This window comes from Pelodiscus sinensis, chromosome 9, assembly GCF_049634645.1.
Source record: "Pelodiscus sinensis isolate JC-2024 chromosome 9, ASM4963464v1, whole genome shotgun sequence".
NCBI classification, from domain to species: Eukaryota; Metazoa; Chordata; order Testudines; family Trionychidae; genus Pelodiscus; species Pelodiscus sinensis.
This window is the reverse complement of record NC_134719.1, coordinates 31,320,212-31,337,452: the sequence shown is the minus strand read 5'-3', so window position 1 is coordinate 31,337,452 and position 17,241 is coordinate 31,320,212. Positions and strand designations below refer to the sequence as shown.

The following is a 17,241-nucleotide window of genomic DNA, read 5'->3' as shown; positions in this document are numbered from 1 at the left end:
TATATCACAGGAGCTCTGCATATATTCTGCCCCTGAGGACTTATTTAAAAACAAAGGGCCAAATTCTTCCTTCAGTTTTTAATGTGCATTGCTGTTAAAGTGAGGAGGGATTCACAAGTGCAACTCAAACAAGACATTGATTTATATTAACTAATTAATACTTCTCTGTCACCTGAACTTGTCCCACTTCCTCCACTTTTTATGTTTCTAAAGTTCATTTATACTGAACCAGCTGCTGACTGTTTATAAGTTTCCAAACTGCCTACTCTCTTTGTGTATTCTATGCTGCTTCTATTATGTGATTTTATTTTACAAATGCTTTTTTTTAAAAATGATTTTAAAAGTTAAGGAGGGAGAAAATTGCCTTTATCCATTTTTATCAGTTACGCTTTTTGATAAGTGGGTGAAAAATTGCAAAATGGCAACAGAGTTACCCAAGTAAACAAGGCTCTATCTATACCACAGAGCCTAGAGTGCCATAGATATTTTGGGGTAGCTATGCCAGCATACCACCCGATTGCTGAGACAGCTTACAAGGACGGAAAAAATTGTTTTGCTAGCATAACAGCACCATTTCTCCAAAGAGCATTAAGTTACACCAACAGAAGCATTCTCCTTCCACTTAGCTGCATCTACACTGGGGCTGTGTCTAGACTGGCAAGTTTTTCCGCAAAATCATCTGCTTTTACACTGGCTGCTTGAATTTCCGCAAAAGCACTGACGATCTCATGTAAGATTGTCAGTGCTTTTGCGGAAATACTATGCTGCTCCAGTTCGGGCAAAAGTCTTTTTCTGAAAAACTTTTGCGCAAAAGGGCCAGTGTAGACAGCAGAGATTTGTTTTCCGCAAAAAAACCCCGATTGCAAAAATGGTGATCGGGGCTTTTTTGCAGAAAAGCGGGTCTAGATTGGCCACGGACGCTTTTCCGCAAAAAGTGCTTTTGCGGAAAAGCGTCCTGCCAATCTAGACGCACTTTTCCGAAAATGCTTTTAACGGAAAACTTTTCCGTTAAAAGCATTTCCGGAAAATCATGCCAGTGTAGACGTAGCCTGGGAGTTCTGTCAGCATAGCTATGTCAGGCATAGATATGCCAGTTCATGCCTCTGACTAACATAGGGGCCAGACCCAGGCAACCCAGGAGCCACATCCGGCTTCAGGCCTTAGATTCCCCATCCCTGCAGTAGATTAAATCCACAATCTTTTCCTCAAGAAACCTGTATTGAAAGAGTAAAAATGAAAGTTACTCTGATGGTCTCAGACTAGACCCTAGTGGATGTTTGGCCACATGACAAAATTCACTGCACAGATATACAGTGGGCAGACTTTTCCTCTCAGAAGGCCCAGAGCTCAGCTAGAGGACTGTTGTAATAAGAAGCGTGCATGGGGATTTTCACAGAAATTTGTGTGGAAGTTTGCATAACCTCTGCATAATATTTAGTACTAAAATCAGTAACCTCTATCTCATACTCTCCTGGGCACGGAATACAGCCATATTTAGAAATAATAAAAATGAGCTGCAGAATAATTGTATTTAATCATATACTCAGTCACTGGAAAGGAATAGGGGATATTTTCACCCAGCGTTGTAATTTCTCTATGTATAGTGAGCCTGATTATCCACTTCATGACACCAGCTTTAAACCAATGTAATGCCATTGATTTTTTATCTCATTACCAATCTGGGAACATGGCACAGTACCATGTGTCCTTGCATCTCTAATCCCACCCATTTAGTAATGCCCATGCTATAAAACTAACTTGCATTTTCTGAATCATTTTTAAACATCAGTACCATAAATTGTCCTCTTTTTTTAAAAACGTCCATAGAAAAGGTCTTACCTGGATGCGAAAGAATTTTTTCAATGAATGGAGCCCTTAATATTTAGTTTTGCCTAATGAAGTAAGGCATGAATATAAAAGGATTACTATTCCCGTAATGTTCAATTCACACACACAAAGTGTAATTCATGGAACCTGGCTTTAATTTTTATATATAAATAATTAATGCTGCATTTAAAACATGTTAAAATGTTTTATTTCTTAATCAGCTAATTTGACTGCCAAAGAAAGATGCCTTTATGTTCATTTTCCTTGACTAGAGTCACTGTAGTAAAAATTCCCCTCCAGCTTTGGCTTTCACTCATGCGTTTGCTCCTGCCAATTAGTTTTCTAAAGTCACTATTTTACAAAATGCTTTTCACTTTTTAAAAACTGTAATTGAATGTCTCTACATCACAGAGTTTCTTGTGTTCAGACACAGGGTGTTAAACATTCTTTGGGTTGACTTGGGTCAGCTTTGAAAAATCTCAGACCCTGAAACTTGAGAAGCAGTCGTGTGCTGTAGTGTTTTCTCCACATCCTGTTAAGTATTAAGTGGTTATTTAAAATGGAGTTGTTATACTCAGCAACTGACTTAAAGGGCTCTGTATAGTTTACAAGATGGTTAATTAAATGAGAGTATTGCATGTGATGCACATGTATTTCCATAATCATTCACATTGGCCTATAGTTGCCCTTTAATTTTCATACTAATTAAAGTAGCACATTGAACTGCAAATTGTAAATGGCTGCATTTCTCAGTAGATGTTAACACTGATGTAAGCTGAATGGTGAATTTTAAAAAAGCAAAACAAAAAACAAGAATTAAGCACAGAGATTTTTTACTCTGATCCACTCAAGTTTCCCTACTCATTCCATTACTAAGCCAAACTAACTAAACTGCATTTTTCTGAGTTTTCAGTCCCTTATTTGTCTGGAGTGCTATGTGCTTATTTTACTACTATTATTATTTGTAGTTAGTTGGTTTCTATTTTAATACAATAGAGCAATTGTGTTGGGTTAGTTTTTTTAAACAGTGGGGTAGGACTGAGGTTTTGTAATCTGATGGGCAAAGTAAAATAAAATTGAAATGTGCAGATATTTTGCCAGTAGTTTTGCCTGTTAATTTCATTTGTCCCATTATCCTCCTTGATTCTAGTTCAATTTCTGACACGGCTGACTTGAAACTTGAAATGTAAACCAAAGGGCTATATTTTTCAGGTCAGATCATGCTATGGGAAGTTACTCCCCCCAGAACATTTACTAAGTCCTGGAAAAAGAGAAGAAACAGATATGTACAATTATCCCATGGCCCATGCAGCTGCTGGCATTTGGGCTTGGCACAAACACTGACAGTAACCACTCCGTCTACCTTGGACAGTGTTGAGCATGTAATGGACATATGGTAATCACTACTGAATGAGAAGTAACCTTGAACTACAGGCATGTGAAAGACACCTAAAAAAAGGAACACTATAAGAGTCAATGGACTCAAAATTTACCAACTAATCCCTCCTTTCAACATGTCTTCCATTTAACTGCTTCCATTATGAAGGGTTCCCTCCCACCCCCCACCTTTTCAGCAATGAGCATTATAAAAGATTTCTTTTTCATTTAAAAAGAAAAATTCCTCCACTCCCAGGTGACCCATCCAAGAGAAATAATAATAAGCACTCCATTGCTCAGAGAGCATCAGCTAGCACACTCATTACAAGGGAGAGTGTTCATGCTCAGTTACAACCCCTCCCCCCCAGCTCCTTTCCTGCTGTGTGTCCTATCTCCGGATCCTAACTTGGCTCAGGCTACGGTGTTATTTGTTAAAATTAACTTTCAGATCAGGCTGGAGACAGTGTTCTTGGCAAGAAGGGAAGGAATGAGAAATGAAATGAAGGGAACAGCTCTAGAAAGCAGGGAGGGGAAAGCGAAGGAGGAATTTAAATGGGGGGATTTTCAGCCAGGCAGGATCTAGCAACTAAGAGGAAATGACGGGGCCACAGCTGCTGCACTTCTCTGTGGCGACAAAAACAGTAGCAAGGCTACTGGAAATGAGAGACAGTTTGCTGTATCTTTGTGCCTCCCAACAACTAGCAGACGCAGTGGGGCCAAGAGAGGCCCAGCCAAGACACCTACGCCTCAGTGTAGCAGATTCGCTTTCATGGATATCACTCTCCAGAGGCTCCTGTCCCCAGGGTCACCTAGGGTCTTAAGTACATAGACTAAGAGGAGAAATAGCAAGACCTCTCAAGATGGAGCCAGCCTCCACGAACAGCAGGTACCTCATCAGCAAACTAATGGGGCAGGGTGAAGCTCAAATGAGGGTCTAATCCTGCCCCACTGACTTGCCTAGGCGATCTCTGTTATTTCCCATCCTTAAAGCCTAGGCAGGCTCTGGATGCCAGCAGACTGAACTCTGCATGTGTTCTTCTTTCGGTGGATTCAGAATCAGCTTTTTTCTACTTGGCCCCAAAAAAGCAACAACCAAAAAACAAGTAACAAAAGAATATCTTAAGCAATAGAAGGGCTTAATATTAAGCTTGTCAGAGAAACAAACAGTCCTGATTTCTACAGTGTCTCAAAGCCACAGGAAGTCAGTCTTGCTGCCTCCTCCATTTTCTGTCAGAGCCCTTCCCTCAATATTCCAGTACCACCTTCTTATAACCTCACCATTCTGAGCCTCCCATTAGCCCCTCTCCCACCCACCTTAGAATGGGGCATCAGCAGCTATTTTTAATGCTTCTGCAATAACTTATTGTAATTTTCCCACTATTACTCTGTAGTATGGTAGTACTCACAATGTTTTGTGTCTCTCCCTCTCTCTTTTTCTCTCACTCACACAAACACACCCCTGCTCAGAAGAGCTGTTGCTTGCTCTCAGACAGGAAGAGCAAACAAAAGCTGAAAAAGAGGGATAAATACAGTCATTGATTTAAAATCATAAACCCCACAGCTCCATCCCCTTCACAAATATGAAAGGGCACTTCTCATCAAGTTCCACCAAATAAAACACACATTGCATTTCTAAGCCTTAGTATTTTACTGGTCATCATCTGCCACTAGTCCCTGCCCCCCAAAAAGCAGAAGTGAATTACAGGTCAGAAGTGAATTACAGGTCAGTTTTTAAACATGCCTGATTTCACTGCTTCATTGTTCTAATTTTACTCTTCTAAAACTCAATTTTTTTCCAACCCAACTAGTCAAAGGTACATACAGCTGAGCAACATTTTTTTTAAAAAACTTCTTTGGCTGAAAAGATTAGATTCTGGCTGGCTGAAATGCATGTCAAATTGGACAAAAACAAGAGTTTTAGGCTCTAGGGTTTTCTGGGGATGTGTCTTAATCTCTCCTGATATAGCTATTCCACTTTGTATATTTAATTAAATAGTCAGGTGGGGCAGGAGGGAGAGAGTTTATAGCACAATGATTAGGGCACCTACCTGGGCGTGGGCACACCCAAGTTCCAGTCCTTTCTTCAATGACTATTTATAGAAAGTGGAACATTTTTAAGAGGTGTAATGGAGCATAACGCACCTCCGAATGCCACAAAGCCTAGTGATTAGAGGCACTCGGAGTTCAAACCCCTATCCCAGGGCAGGAATTGTAACCTGGGTCTCCCAGGTCCCAGGTGAGAGCGCTAGTCAGTAGCAGCACCCCATTCTCCTCTGTCTTCTGACTTCATGTGATAGTGACAGAATACACAACCTTGTCCTTTTACTGATCCGTTTTTAACCAACTTATGAAGAAAACCTCCCCCCAGGGAAGAGACATGGCAAAATTGGACTGGAAGATATGGCAAGAAGATTGGGTTCTCTTGAGGGAAATATCAGGTGATATGTTGGAAATAAGGCTTATGACATGAAGCTAGTTTCAGCTTAAACCATGGGTGGGGAACCTAAAGCCCAGGGGCCGAATACAGCTCCCGGCTTGCCTGGATCTGACCCCCGAGGCTCAGGACATCGCCCCCCCCCCCCCAGCACTGGGGAGACCATGCTGGTGCTCCAGCCGCCACTCTCCCTTGGAGCACACAAAATCTACTAGCGAGGGCATGTGGGGAGTATCTTTCTTCTTCTCAGTTGGGGGGCCACATCAGTGAGGGTTGATTTTGGGAGGAGTTTTGAGGGGGTTGGTATTTTTGCTTTTCACTTGTATGCAGCCCTCAATTGACTTTCTGTGGATTAGTGGCCCCCAACCCAAAAACGGTTCCCCACCCCTGAAACAATGGGGCTGCCCCATTATATGCATTGCTCTACAATTCCATAAACATCAGATTAATTGCCATAATGGTCCTACCTAAGAGTTTCTATATAATGACTTAATTACAAGTGCACTATTTTCAAAGACTATACAAAATATTTATCAGTAGCTGATAGTTTAGCCAAATAGCTAATCAAAATTGTAGATTCATGGACACTCCTATTCTTACCCAGGAAAGCAAAAACACTCCTGTTTATGAATGAGTGCAAACATGCAATCACTCACACCCAGCAAAACTATAATAAATAGAGCTTGTTTGGATTCCCCCCCCCCCCCCCCCCCCCGGAGGCTAGTAAGTGTAGAGTTTATGTGAGTTTGATCTCATTGTACTGCTTTGTAAGAAACTGTTACAAAGGAAACAGTACTGAAAAAGAAAATCCTCTAAAGCTTCTGACTATTTGTGTAACAGATGAACTTGATGCTTGATCCAGTTCTGAGCAAAAAGTCCGGCCCGTTTCATGTTTCCACAGGAAGCCCTCTGCCTTGCCCCTTTCTCCCTTAACTTCCCTTTGCATACACCTACTAAATATAGAGCACACACTCTTCCTCTTTGTTGTAGCTTCCAAGCATTAGGTCAAACAAGACACAGCTTGTTAAAGCAAACTCAGGATATTTCACATATAGACAGAGCAAAGTGAAGTTCACTTTGCAAATTGTCTTAGCTTGTAATATGGAAATGCACCTATAGATATCCACTTATTTTGGACACCTGGATTAAAAGGTCCTGAAAAGTGGAGGTCAAGTGCTGAGTATCAAGGAAAAGTAGTTCCAGTAAAAACAAAGGGTCTTTGAAGTATCAGCTCTTTTATCAATTTGAAAATCAAAGAAACTTCTCACACAGACATATGACACCTTTACAATGTACTGGTGGAAATTATTTTTGTAAAGTTATTCTTGAGCACAAACATGATGCTCTGATTTCAGGAAAGCACCCAAACTTCCATAAAAGTTAATGGGGTTAATGCACTGGCTTAAATAATGTCCTGCATAGAAGTGGTACATTTGGTACATTTCCTAGTGAGATCCTAAACCTTTACTATCCAAAACATCTATTTCCAAAATGGCAACACTATTTTGGGTTTCTGCAGGACATACGCGGTTCTAGACTAGACAAGTAAGGTTATCAGTGATACTATTATGAGAAAATGCTGCATCCATACCATGCTACGGATTATTCTGCAGGCAGTCTGAAGTAGGATATTCTGTAATACAGTGTTTATAATCAAGATCAACAAAATCACAGCAAAAAAAACCAGTTTTTGCTGAAGTTCTTCTATCAGCACAGAAACGGGGCTTAAGAAATACTTTCTTCACCACAGTTCAGACCAGTTGCCTTTTAATACTATCTCAAATTCTTGTGAGGGCATTTGTGCATTCACAGTGTACCTCTTATTGTACAAGAATCATCACCAACTAAGTAGATAAGTTAGAATTCACTCTTACTCGAAAAAAAGGAACATAAGGCCAGATCTAACAGAACATATTTATGATATTCCTTACTGTAAAAGAAATAGAGGCTCCTGGCTCCAAGGCAAACCAGAGCATCTTCCTGAGGTTCCCTCCTCGTGGATGCAGCTTTGGCTGCCACCTCTGTGGTCAGTATCAAAGTCCTCCAAGTGGCTGAAACTTTCACTTCCATAGAGGAGTTACTATAAGGTTAGTTGTGGGATGGAGAAGCTGCAGTCTGGGGACTTAGCCTCTGTTGAACATGCTCCATGAAAGATATCTCCTCTAGAAAATATTTTCTGCAGTTTCCTTTCTCTCAATAGTATTAGATTTTGAGGGAGGGAGATCAGCTGGAAAGAACTCCTGGAATTCCAAAACACCAATGCTGGGGGCTCTTTCCCACGCTCCGATAGATCTGTGGAGAAAGTTAGCTTGCAGTACACCTGGCTCCTTTCTTGCTCTAGGACACCAGCATGGCAATATGGGAGAATTTGCCTGGAGAGTAGTATGGCTGAGAATGGTAACAGAAGGAGGGATTATAGACAAGATGTTAAGTGAGGAATGGAAGTAGAATGGAAGCTAAGCCTTTCTGGGGAGAAGCCTCCTAAACCTCAACCATGATGTTAAAATAAGTGACCAGAAAGTGGGGACTTACCAGAAAAGTCCAGAAAAAGAGAAGCTCTGATCAGGAGGCATAGAGGCAAAGAAGAGGAGGAATAGGGGAGTTGTACACATTATGATTGTTAAATACTCTTAAGCAATAACAGGACCCTCTGCAAGACACAAAGATATATAGGGTGGACTGGGAAATGGTTAAATATTTTCCACTAAAAGTTTCCAACAAAATAAATAGATTAAATCTCTTTATTTTGGTTTTTCAATTAAATACAAATTGAAAGTTTTCAGGGTTTTTGGGGGGGGAGGGGAGGGAGGATGAATGAGAGAAAGATGGGCAAGGAAACCACTGAGTATTTTAGATTTTAACTGAAAAGCTTGACTTTTTTTGACTAAAATAATTTTTCCATGAAATTTTTTATTTCAGTCAAAAAGTCATTTTTCCATTGGAAATGTTTTTGAGCATCTCTAATAAATACAGAAATTTCTCTGAAAATCTTACAACCTGGAGGACACAAGCGGAAGACAAAATGCACTAGACGACCCAATGGAAGTGTTACCAAGGCAGCTATTTTTAAAACAAGTCAGTTTCAGTCCTCTCCTTGTTAACCCTTAATTAAGTGGAGAGGCCAGGAGAGAAGACCCAGAGGGAAAGACCTGTTCAACTATGCAGTATAGTCTAGCCTCAAAAATGATTTGAGGAACATCAGTTAGACCAAGGATTAAATGTGAGATAATCATTGTTCTACATACAGTAATATAAGCATTGTTATCTAATCATTACAAATATATTTTATTACAGCCTGAACACTTTTGCTTTACTATTTCTTCCAAAAAATGATTATTGTGATTATCTCCCTATCTCCTGACTTTGTACAATAAGTTAGTTTGCTTTTGACCAATGGGTCAGTTTGAATAGAGAAAACTATACATTTGTTTCAGGGCCTGACTTATCAGTATTAGGTACTCAACATATACCATGACTTTTAGAATGTGAACAAAGCACAAACTATTGGTGCCTTAACTGTGAAATGTATGAGTATTAGGCACAGAGCTTAGACAATTAAAGAATGATGCTGATGATATTTGAGTGCTCCTTTGGCCAAAGTTTAGCTTTGCTTTTGCACTAACTGCATTTTGATATTAAATTTCAGGCCTGGTCTATACTACACACTTACAGCCATATAATGACATCTCTCAGGGGTATAAAAAATCCACATTCCTGAGCACTGCAGTTAAACTGATCTAATCTGGTGTAGACAGTGCTATATGGGCAGGAGAGGTTCTCCTGTCATTATATTTACTGCCTCTCATGGAGATGGATTAACTAAGCATCGGAGAAGCTCTACTGTGGGTACGGGAGCATCTTCATTGAAGCACTACAGTGTGGCAGCTGGACTCTATGCTTATTTACAGTGAAATAGTCTCATTAAAAGGAGTACAGCTGAGGGGCCCAATACTCCAAACAATGCCAGACATAGTCCTTTCTTCCATTAGCAGCATTCATGTCAATAGCAGCATACACAGTAGCGTAGATTAGGCCTGATAAATGTCAGTGGTACTGAGCACCAAAAGCAGAATTTGCCCCCAAATCAGCAGCTGTTTGATGTACAGGAGCTATTTACTGCTTTTCTAAAATACACACATAGAGATAGAATGGGCAGAAATTACATTTACGAAAGACACAGCCTTATACTACTGCGCTTTGAGAACAGGAGTCACAATGTATCTGTTTATTACTAAAATATTCACCTGCTACAATATTACTGTACTGCTGTTAACAATATTAATACTTTATATTTCCAGTCTTGCCCAACACTAAATGAAAGACTCCACTTTGTGGCTCAGCCCTGCATAGGGAGCAGCTTTGAGTTATGCCATCCCAGGAGGAAGCATGGCAAGGAATTGTTACTCATAATTCCTCCCTGCTCTCTTCTTGCACTGCAGGAAGTAAGTTGCAACATCCCTGTTTGGGGTACAGATTAGTTCCCCCATTTCTGCCTGGCCAGCTTTGCTGGCTGGTGCACAATAACAGGGAGAATCCAAGGCGCCACTCAGTCCCAGTCCCCTCCCAGGATATTAGCTCCTAACAGGAACAGGGTTGGATTAACGTTTTGTGAGCCTGGTGCCAACCATATTTGTGGGCCCCCATGTAATCGTTATTGGCCCCTTCCAAGTGTGGGCATGGGGTGGTAGCGCTATAGTATACCCAGCACTGAGTCTCAGAGGCATTTTTCATTTTGATCCCTCATCTCCACAAGACTGTATGTACTGCCATACACAGCTTTCCCAGCCCCCAGTTTTTCTCATGGAGCTTGTACACCCATGTAGGTTTACCAATGTCCCCAGTGAGCAGAAATTTCATAGTGATCAGGGGAAACGCCCACAGATTGATTTCTTATCCAGATATTCTATAGCCATGTCTCCAGGACCACCTGGGTTCACCAGCTGCTCTATGTCATCCTGGTCTTGGCACCATAAAGTTCCACAGCCAGCAGTTACCTGATCAATTCTGACAAATCCCTACTCCTACTCCCAGTAAAGTGGAACAATTTTCAGTTTGTGTGACTGGTAGATATGTGAACCCATATTGTAAGACTGTCCTATAGAATGAGGAAAGTTGAGATGACTTTGCATGGGCAGTGGGTGAAGGTAGGGCTGGGGGAGCCAAGCCTCTCCCCCTGCAGCCACACCACCAGGAAGTAGGCAGTGCACGGCCCCTGACTTCTGGCCCTGGAGCACAGAGAGGGCAAGCGCTTGGGGGCAGCAACACTGCACCCTAGTATGCCCACAATAGGCATTCTGGGGGAAGAGTATGGGTGGGGCCAGACTGGCAGTTTGGGAAGGCAAAGCCTTCCCCCACCTATTATACTCTCCACCCTCTGCCTTTGTCGTTCTTTTGTTCCACTCTTTGTTTCTGTGGGGGAAAATCTCCAATGCAATATTACTGTCTTCTTTTTAAAAGAAGAAAACTTTATTTTTTTTAAAAAAAGGGCAATGGTAACTGAAAATAGCCGTCTAAGTTAGCACTGGGAAGATGCCAGCATTTGTTGCTCAATTTTATCCTACTTTTTCCACAACAAATTACAGTAGATCAGTATTTGACTTTGGCAAAATGATGTAACAGTAGCCCAGATTAAATGTAAGCCCTCCTGGAAAGCAGGTGCTAGATTCCCTTTCTGAGCATTAGATAGATCTGGAAAGGAAAAGCCCATTTCTGCTTCCATAGCTGTGGAAATAGAGTCAAATCCTTCTGTGTGCCTGGTATTGTACCTAAAGCTTCCCAGGCCCTCTAGTAGACCATTCCCTCCCTTACTTATCATATTAACCTCTCCTGCTGGGGTCCACATACCTCTCTTGCTAGGGTTCAGAGAGAGCTGCATTGTCCACTCAGTCCACTCAATTCCTTGTTCAGGGTGGAGACCTGAGGCCACTAGCATCCCTAATCCAATCTGGGAAAGATTCTGAAGGTGAGATCTTGGCCAAAGCCACCTACTCCCTTGTGCACATGTGTACCCCCGTCACAGCACCACCTCCTTCCAGCAGCCCATTCACAGAAAACTGCCATGAATGGTTCACCCACTCTCCCCCCCTTCCTGGATCCTAATGTTTAGCACAGGGGTCAGCAACCTATGACTCGCGAGCCACTAGAGAGCCAGATATGGCTCTTCAGGAACCCCAACTCACCTCCCGTTTGTTCCCCCCATTACAGGGAGTCAACACTGGCACTGCAGCCTTATGGCCCCCTGCAAAACTGGAACATCAGTACCAGCTTCCCGGGGAGGAGGCCAAACGAGAAAGCCTCGAGGCTCCATGGTGGATCTGGCATGCAGGAAACCAACAGGCTAAAAATGGCTCAGCACAACAGCGTTTTCCTTCCCCCGACATGGGAGAAACCAGGAACCAAATATGGCTCCCTGTAGACTGCTATTTTTTAAATTTCTTCCAACACACTTCCTTCAGCCTCTCCTGCAAACCCGTCCAGGAGGCTTCCTGCTGGCAAATGGGAGCAACAGGAGGCGTGTTACACAGTGCCTGCCATGCAGCACAAAAACAAGTGCTTCCTCCACCCCCCTCTAAATCTCCCAGTCAGACAACCTGCCCCCAACTCCCTGGCCAAAATCCCTTCTGCCCCCTGGTCAAACATCTCCTACCTCCTGGCCAAAATCCCCTCTGCCCCCAGCCCCCTTGTCAGACAACCTCTGTCCCTAGGTCCCTAGCCAGACCCCTCGCCCCCTGGTCAGACACTCCCTCTTCCCTCTCTGGCCAGACTCCACCCCCACTGCTCCCTGGCCTCTGGCCAGACAGATAACCCTCAGCCTGCTCCTGCCCCCAGTCAGGCAGCCTGCCCCCTAGACAGACCTTGCACCCTATCCCGTTGCATTCCCATCCCTATCCCGTTCACTGGTAGCCCTGTCCTGCACACTTAATGTCTCATTTTTGGCCCCAACCCAGAGCCTAGGGGGCCCACAATATCCACTAATCTTGGAACCCCAGAAGAATAAATCTGGCCTGAGGATCCTGACTGGAGCACCAGTGGAGTGAGGTATTCCAGTTGGGGGTCACATCAGTGAGGGCTGGGGGGCTTTGGAGGGGTTTTTGTTTTGCTTCTCGCTTTTGCAGTCCCCCATTGATTTTTCTGTGGGTTAGTGACCCCTGACCCAAAAAAGGTTCCCCACCCCTGCCATAAATAAAGACAATGTTGAAACCTTTTGTATTGGACTTCATATTTTACTTCATTTAAAAATGAAGTCTGGCCAACAAGCCCCCAGTTGGGGCCCAGCCCGTCTGTCCAGTGCTTCATAATGCTCCTGAACACGCACACACCCGCACACCAACCCTGAGCCCATCATACACCTGAACTTCTTCCCTGAGTCCCTCATGCCCCTACATCCCCAGTCCCCTGCAATAACTCACCTGCACCCCCTCACAAACCCCAATGTTGTGTCCTGAGTCCATAATACACCCAATCTTCTGTCCTGACTCCCGCATACAACCCAACCCAGACTCCTGTGCCCTCACATCACCAGCCCCCTGCAATAAGATTGACAAGACAGACTGAATGCCTGCATGAAGATAAGCAGCAGAAGTCTCATTAAATAAAATCTGTGACTACAAGGTTTCATTTGTGCTATTATTAATTATCAATAATATTCAGTTGTATATTTTCAGTCATGCAAATGGGGCATTCTTATACAGCTCTTTGTTGACCACTTGTTCTGAATTATGTAGTTTGGCTCTTTAGTTTTAAAAGGTTGCCAACCCCTGGTTTAGCAAGTAAGTAGTAACATATAACCTCCTAAATATGCTATGACTGTAAACCTGGTGGCTAGAGCACTGTCTGACTCATTTCCTTTCATCACTGGTCCTATCACATTGTGAAGTGAAGTACTGTATCTCTTTTCTCTGAAGAGCTGGAGAAGAATTACACTTAGGCACAGCATTTGACAGCACAGTACCAGATATTTAGCCAAAAGAGAATGATAAACTCCCAGCATATCCTAAATGACTCTGTGCAATTTTCATGTTAGGCTTTTGCAAGGAAATAAATATTACTGAGCTACTCTTTAATACCTTCCCTTCTTATTATTTTGTGTCTCTACTGCTTAAACCACTGTTGCATGTGAAAGTTAATATTGCACTGAGTGGGATACCTTTCCCAGAAAGCATGTTCTCGACGGGAAACCAAAATAGTGCTGGAGAGTTGTCTTAAGTAGATTTAAATAATTAAATTCAAAATTCTCAAACCACTTGCTGTTTCAGATTTATTTCTTTAATAACAATCTCATTTCAGCAACACACTGGATTAGGGTTTCATTTATTTGAAATGTAAGGGCTGTCCCACTCTGAATGTTATTTTAAGTATTTAGGGGAATTTTTGTGCTTGTGAAAATGAAGAGATTGTTGCATTATAAATTCATTTCCTCTGTTACTGCAAAGGCCATGCACGCTGCAGCTGTGAAAGCTTCATAAGAGCCCCAACTGTGTCCTCACACCAAACCTATAAGGACTACCTTTTATTTTCATATAGGGGCTGAGTTAGCCCTTTCGGATATCCCCAGCTCTAAGTATCTTCTAAACAGCGACTGTCAACAAGGCTCAGTCATGCTGAATAACTAAGGGATGTTTAATGAGTCTGAAGACTCTTCATATGAGGGCCCAGCTAAAATAGTCATTCTGGATGTCCAAAATGAACTCCAGCCATGTCACTAGAGGTCAAAGGCCACTGCTGCATGAGTCAAACCAGCCAGCCCCCTCAATCACATGCTATATTAAATTCAGTAAGGGGAGCTGTTCAGCTAACAGGTGTTACATTGTAAGTAATAGCTCAGTGGTAGTTACTATTCACGCTAACCATTTTACAAACAAGTGAGTTTCTTATACATTCCTCACCACCTCCAGGCATTCATATTCTTTTTAAGTACAGGAACATTAATTAGATTTTGACCACAGACCCTGGATTTGACTTACCCTGACAGGGTTTCCATTAGTGGAATCTGTAGGGGAATTCACTGTTTTAACATCTGTGCGCCTGAGGCCTATCTCACATTTACTGCCGTAGTCTGAAAAGCCTCCCTTGTATGCTTGTATGTTTCTTCATGCTCCCAATTTCACAGAAGTCATTTCAGCACCAAACGGTAATTAGCAAAGGGATGGGCCTCGGCTGACATGAATGCAATTTATTGTTTTCCACAAGGCCCTGAACCGAGCAAACAAAGAACACAGTCTTGCTGTCTGGCATTTTATTAACTTGTATTGTGCTAGGTACCTTCCTGAAGGGAGAACTCCAAATAAACTCAGGAGCTAATATGCAGTATCAGCCGTGCTTTTGAAGAATATTAATTTCAGTTCAATTAGGTAAGTTTTGTGGGACCTCATCCTCGAATATAGGACAGCCACTTTTATAATTATCTTTGGTATTAACTTTATCACCACCAGACTTTTACATAAATGCAACCTTTCATCTCTAAAATGCCAACACTTCTTCAATTTTGGCAACCGTACAGCATTGCTAATTATTTGCTCATTATGTGTGGTTAATTGATGAATCATTAATAAATGAATGAATGGCTAATATATTTTTATGGTAATTGGAGATATAACTGATTGCAGACTTCCTTCGATTCTCAGAACTGCACCGAATGAGCAGTAACTGCTTAATTGTTTACAGATTATATTTATGCAACTGACAAGCTTTTCTCACAGTTGTGGTTTATCACTGGTGAATTCTTACTGGAACGTATTTGACTCCAATAATCACTAAGTGCAAAGGGCAGTAGGCAGAATGACCAGTGTTCTTTTATTATGTTTTTCTCACCTAATTTGTTTTATGGTTGACAAATAATCATGTACATGCTTCATATGGGTTTCCTGGCAATTCCAAGCGTTCACATGAAATCCACATGCAATGGCATTGGCAGTAACACATTACTAGCTTTTAGGCCTTGTAAAATAAAATAAAGCCATCTTGTGAAGTATTCTTCATCGGTGCCAATCTCAGCCATCAATAACATAGTTAAAGCAACAACAACAAAAATCAGACTTCAGTGACATTTTATTTTAACTCCACATAGTGCATTACAATCAATGGTTTATATAACCTCCGTCTGCCAGTGCACAGTTAATGAATTCAGTGATAATTGCTGGGTTTATTTATTTAAATAATATCTCCTTCCATAAATCATTCTTAGAATATATGGTTGCAAAATACAGCATTTAAACCTGCTTGACAATTCAAATCAAAACGAAAAGATCGCATGATAGCTAAACAAGGCTTGTTTAGTTTTATGCACACATCCCGAAGATCAAGTTAAAAATGCAAAGGAGATTACCAGTTCTTAATTATAATTATTTAACCAGGTGGGTAGTTTCTCTAATGAACATTTCTATGAAAACAGAATAACTAATGATGGTCTTAAAGAAGTCTTTGTCTTTCCATGTACTAATGATCACATTTATGCAGGAAGGCCCCCATGTACATTACTAATGATAAGTAATTAAGCACCAGGCATGGAAAACTATACAAAAGGGTCATGTTAATGAAAGAGAAAATTAAAAACACAATAAAATAAGTTGTGGAGAAAAGATTAAACTTCTGGCTTCTGCAGCTTTTGATATGAAATAAATATCTTCCCCCACAGTATGAACCAGAATTGGTAGTAGGAATCAAAACAAAATGTTCTACGTCTTTTTATTTGCTTTTAATCGCCTCTGAACTTGTACTCACTTTTAAAAAAATAAAACCACCAGCCATTAAAACAGATACCTTATTCAGGTCAAATTGCAGTTTCTCGCAATGTCTGTAAAAGATCACCATATCCAAGTTTGTCTTTAGTAATCTCATATTTAGAAGCAGTTCAAAACTTGTGGCAAAAGAAAACAGGGACATATGAAGATTAAAATCTTATTTTTTTTACCTTTCTATGTATCCATGCTGATGCTGTGATTCTATGCTCAATGGAATTGCCTCCAAAGAGAGTACTCTTAAATTAAGTCTAACAAAAATCCAACTCAAAGTTAAGTCTTTGATTTATCAACTGAATTGAAATCACAGACTATTATTGAGCATTAAAGGCAATTTAGAAACAAAAGAGTGGATCTTTTTGCGTAGCACAGAAAGACTTGTGTTTGTCTCTCTAAAGCCTTTAAATATGGATAATTCTGAGACTTTTTTTAAAGTCTAGAAATCCGTGACAGTTAAGTTTTTTTTCCCCCAGACATTTCTGAGCCATTGTTCTAAATAGTCTCTAGATTTCCACATTCCAACACTCTTCATTGCAGCTAATCCTTATGTGGGGAAAACTAATTATCTGCTGCTATAGTTCAGAGTTCAACAGGATGACAATATTGGTCTGAGGGAAATAATTTACCTTTTTTTTTTTTTTTACTTAAAGCAAAATTAATTTTAAAAATCATGTTAAAAAAACAGTAAATCTGTAAAGACAGGAGATACAGAGCAACAGAAATGTAAATGAACTGCTTCCTTTTTACATGTAACCCATGAAAGGCCATGTTTCTTTTGTTACTGAAGTACTGTCATCTCTAAGTCTTCTTGACTGTTTTAAAGGCAATTTAATACCACAGAGTCATAACAACTGAACCCAAGACTTA

At 41.2% G+C, this 17,241-nt stretch overlaps 1 long non-coding RNA gene across 1 annotated transcript in view; it reads right to left on the bottom strand.

Moving 5' to 3' along the window:
• Positions 1 to 16,889, bottom strand: part of LOC102445491 (uncharacterized) — a 55,211-nt gene extending 38,322 nt beyond the window's left edge. The window contains exon 1 of the long non-coding RNA XR_003088791.2: positions 16,548 to 16,889. This is a non-coding gene — a long non-coding RNA (uncharacterized LOC102445491). The remainder of the gene's footprint in view (positions 1 to 16,547) is intronic.
• Positions 16,890 to 17,241: the final 352 nt, after the last annotated feature.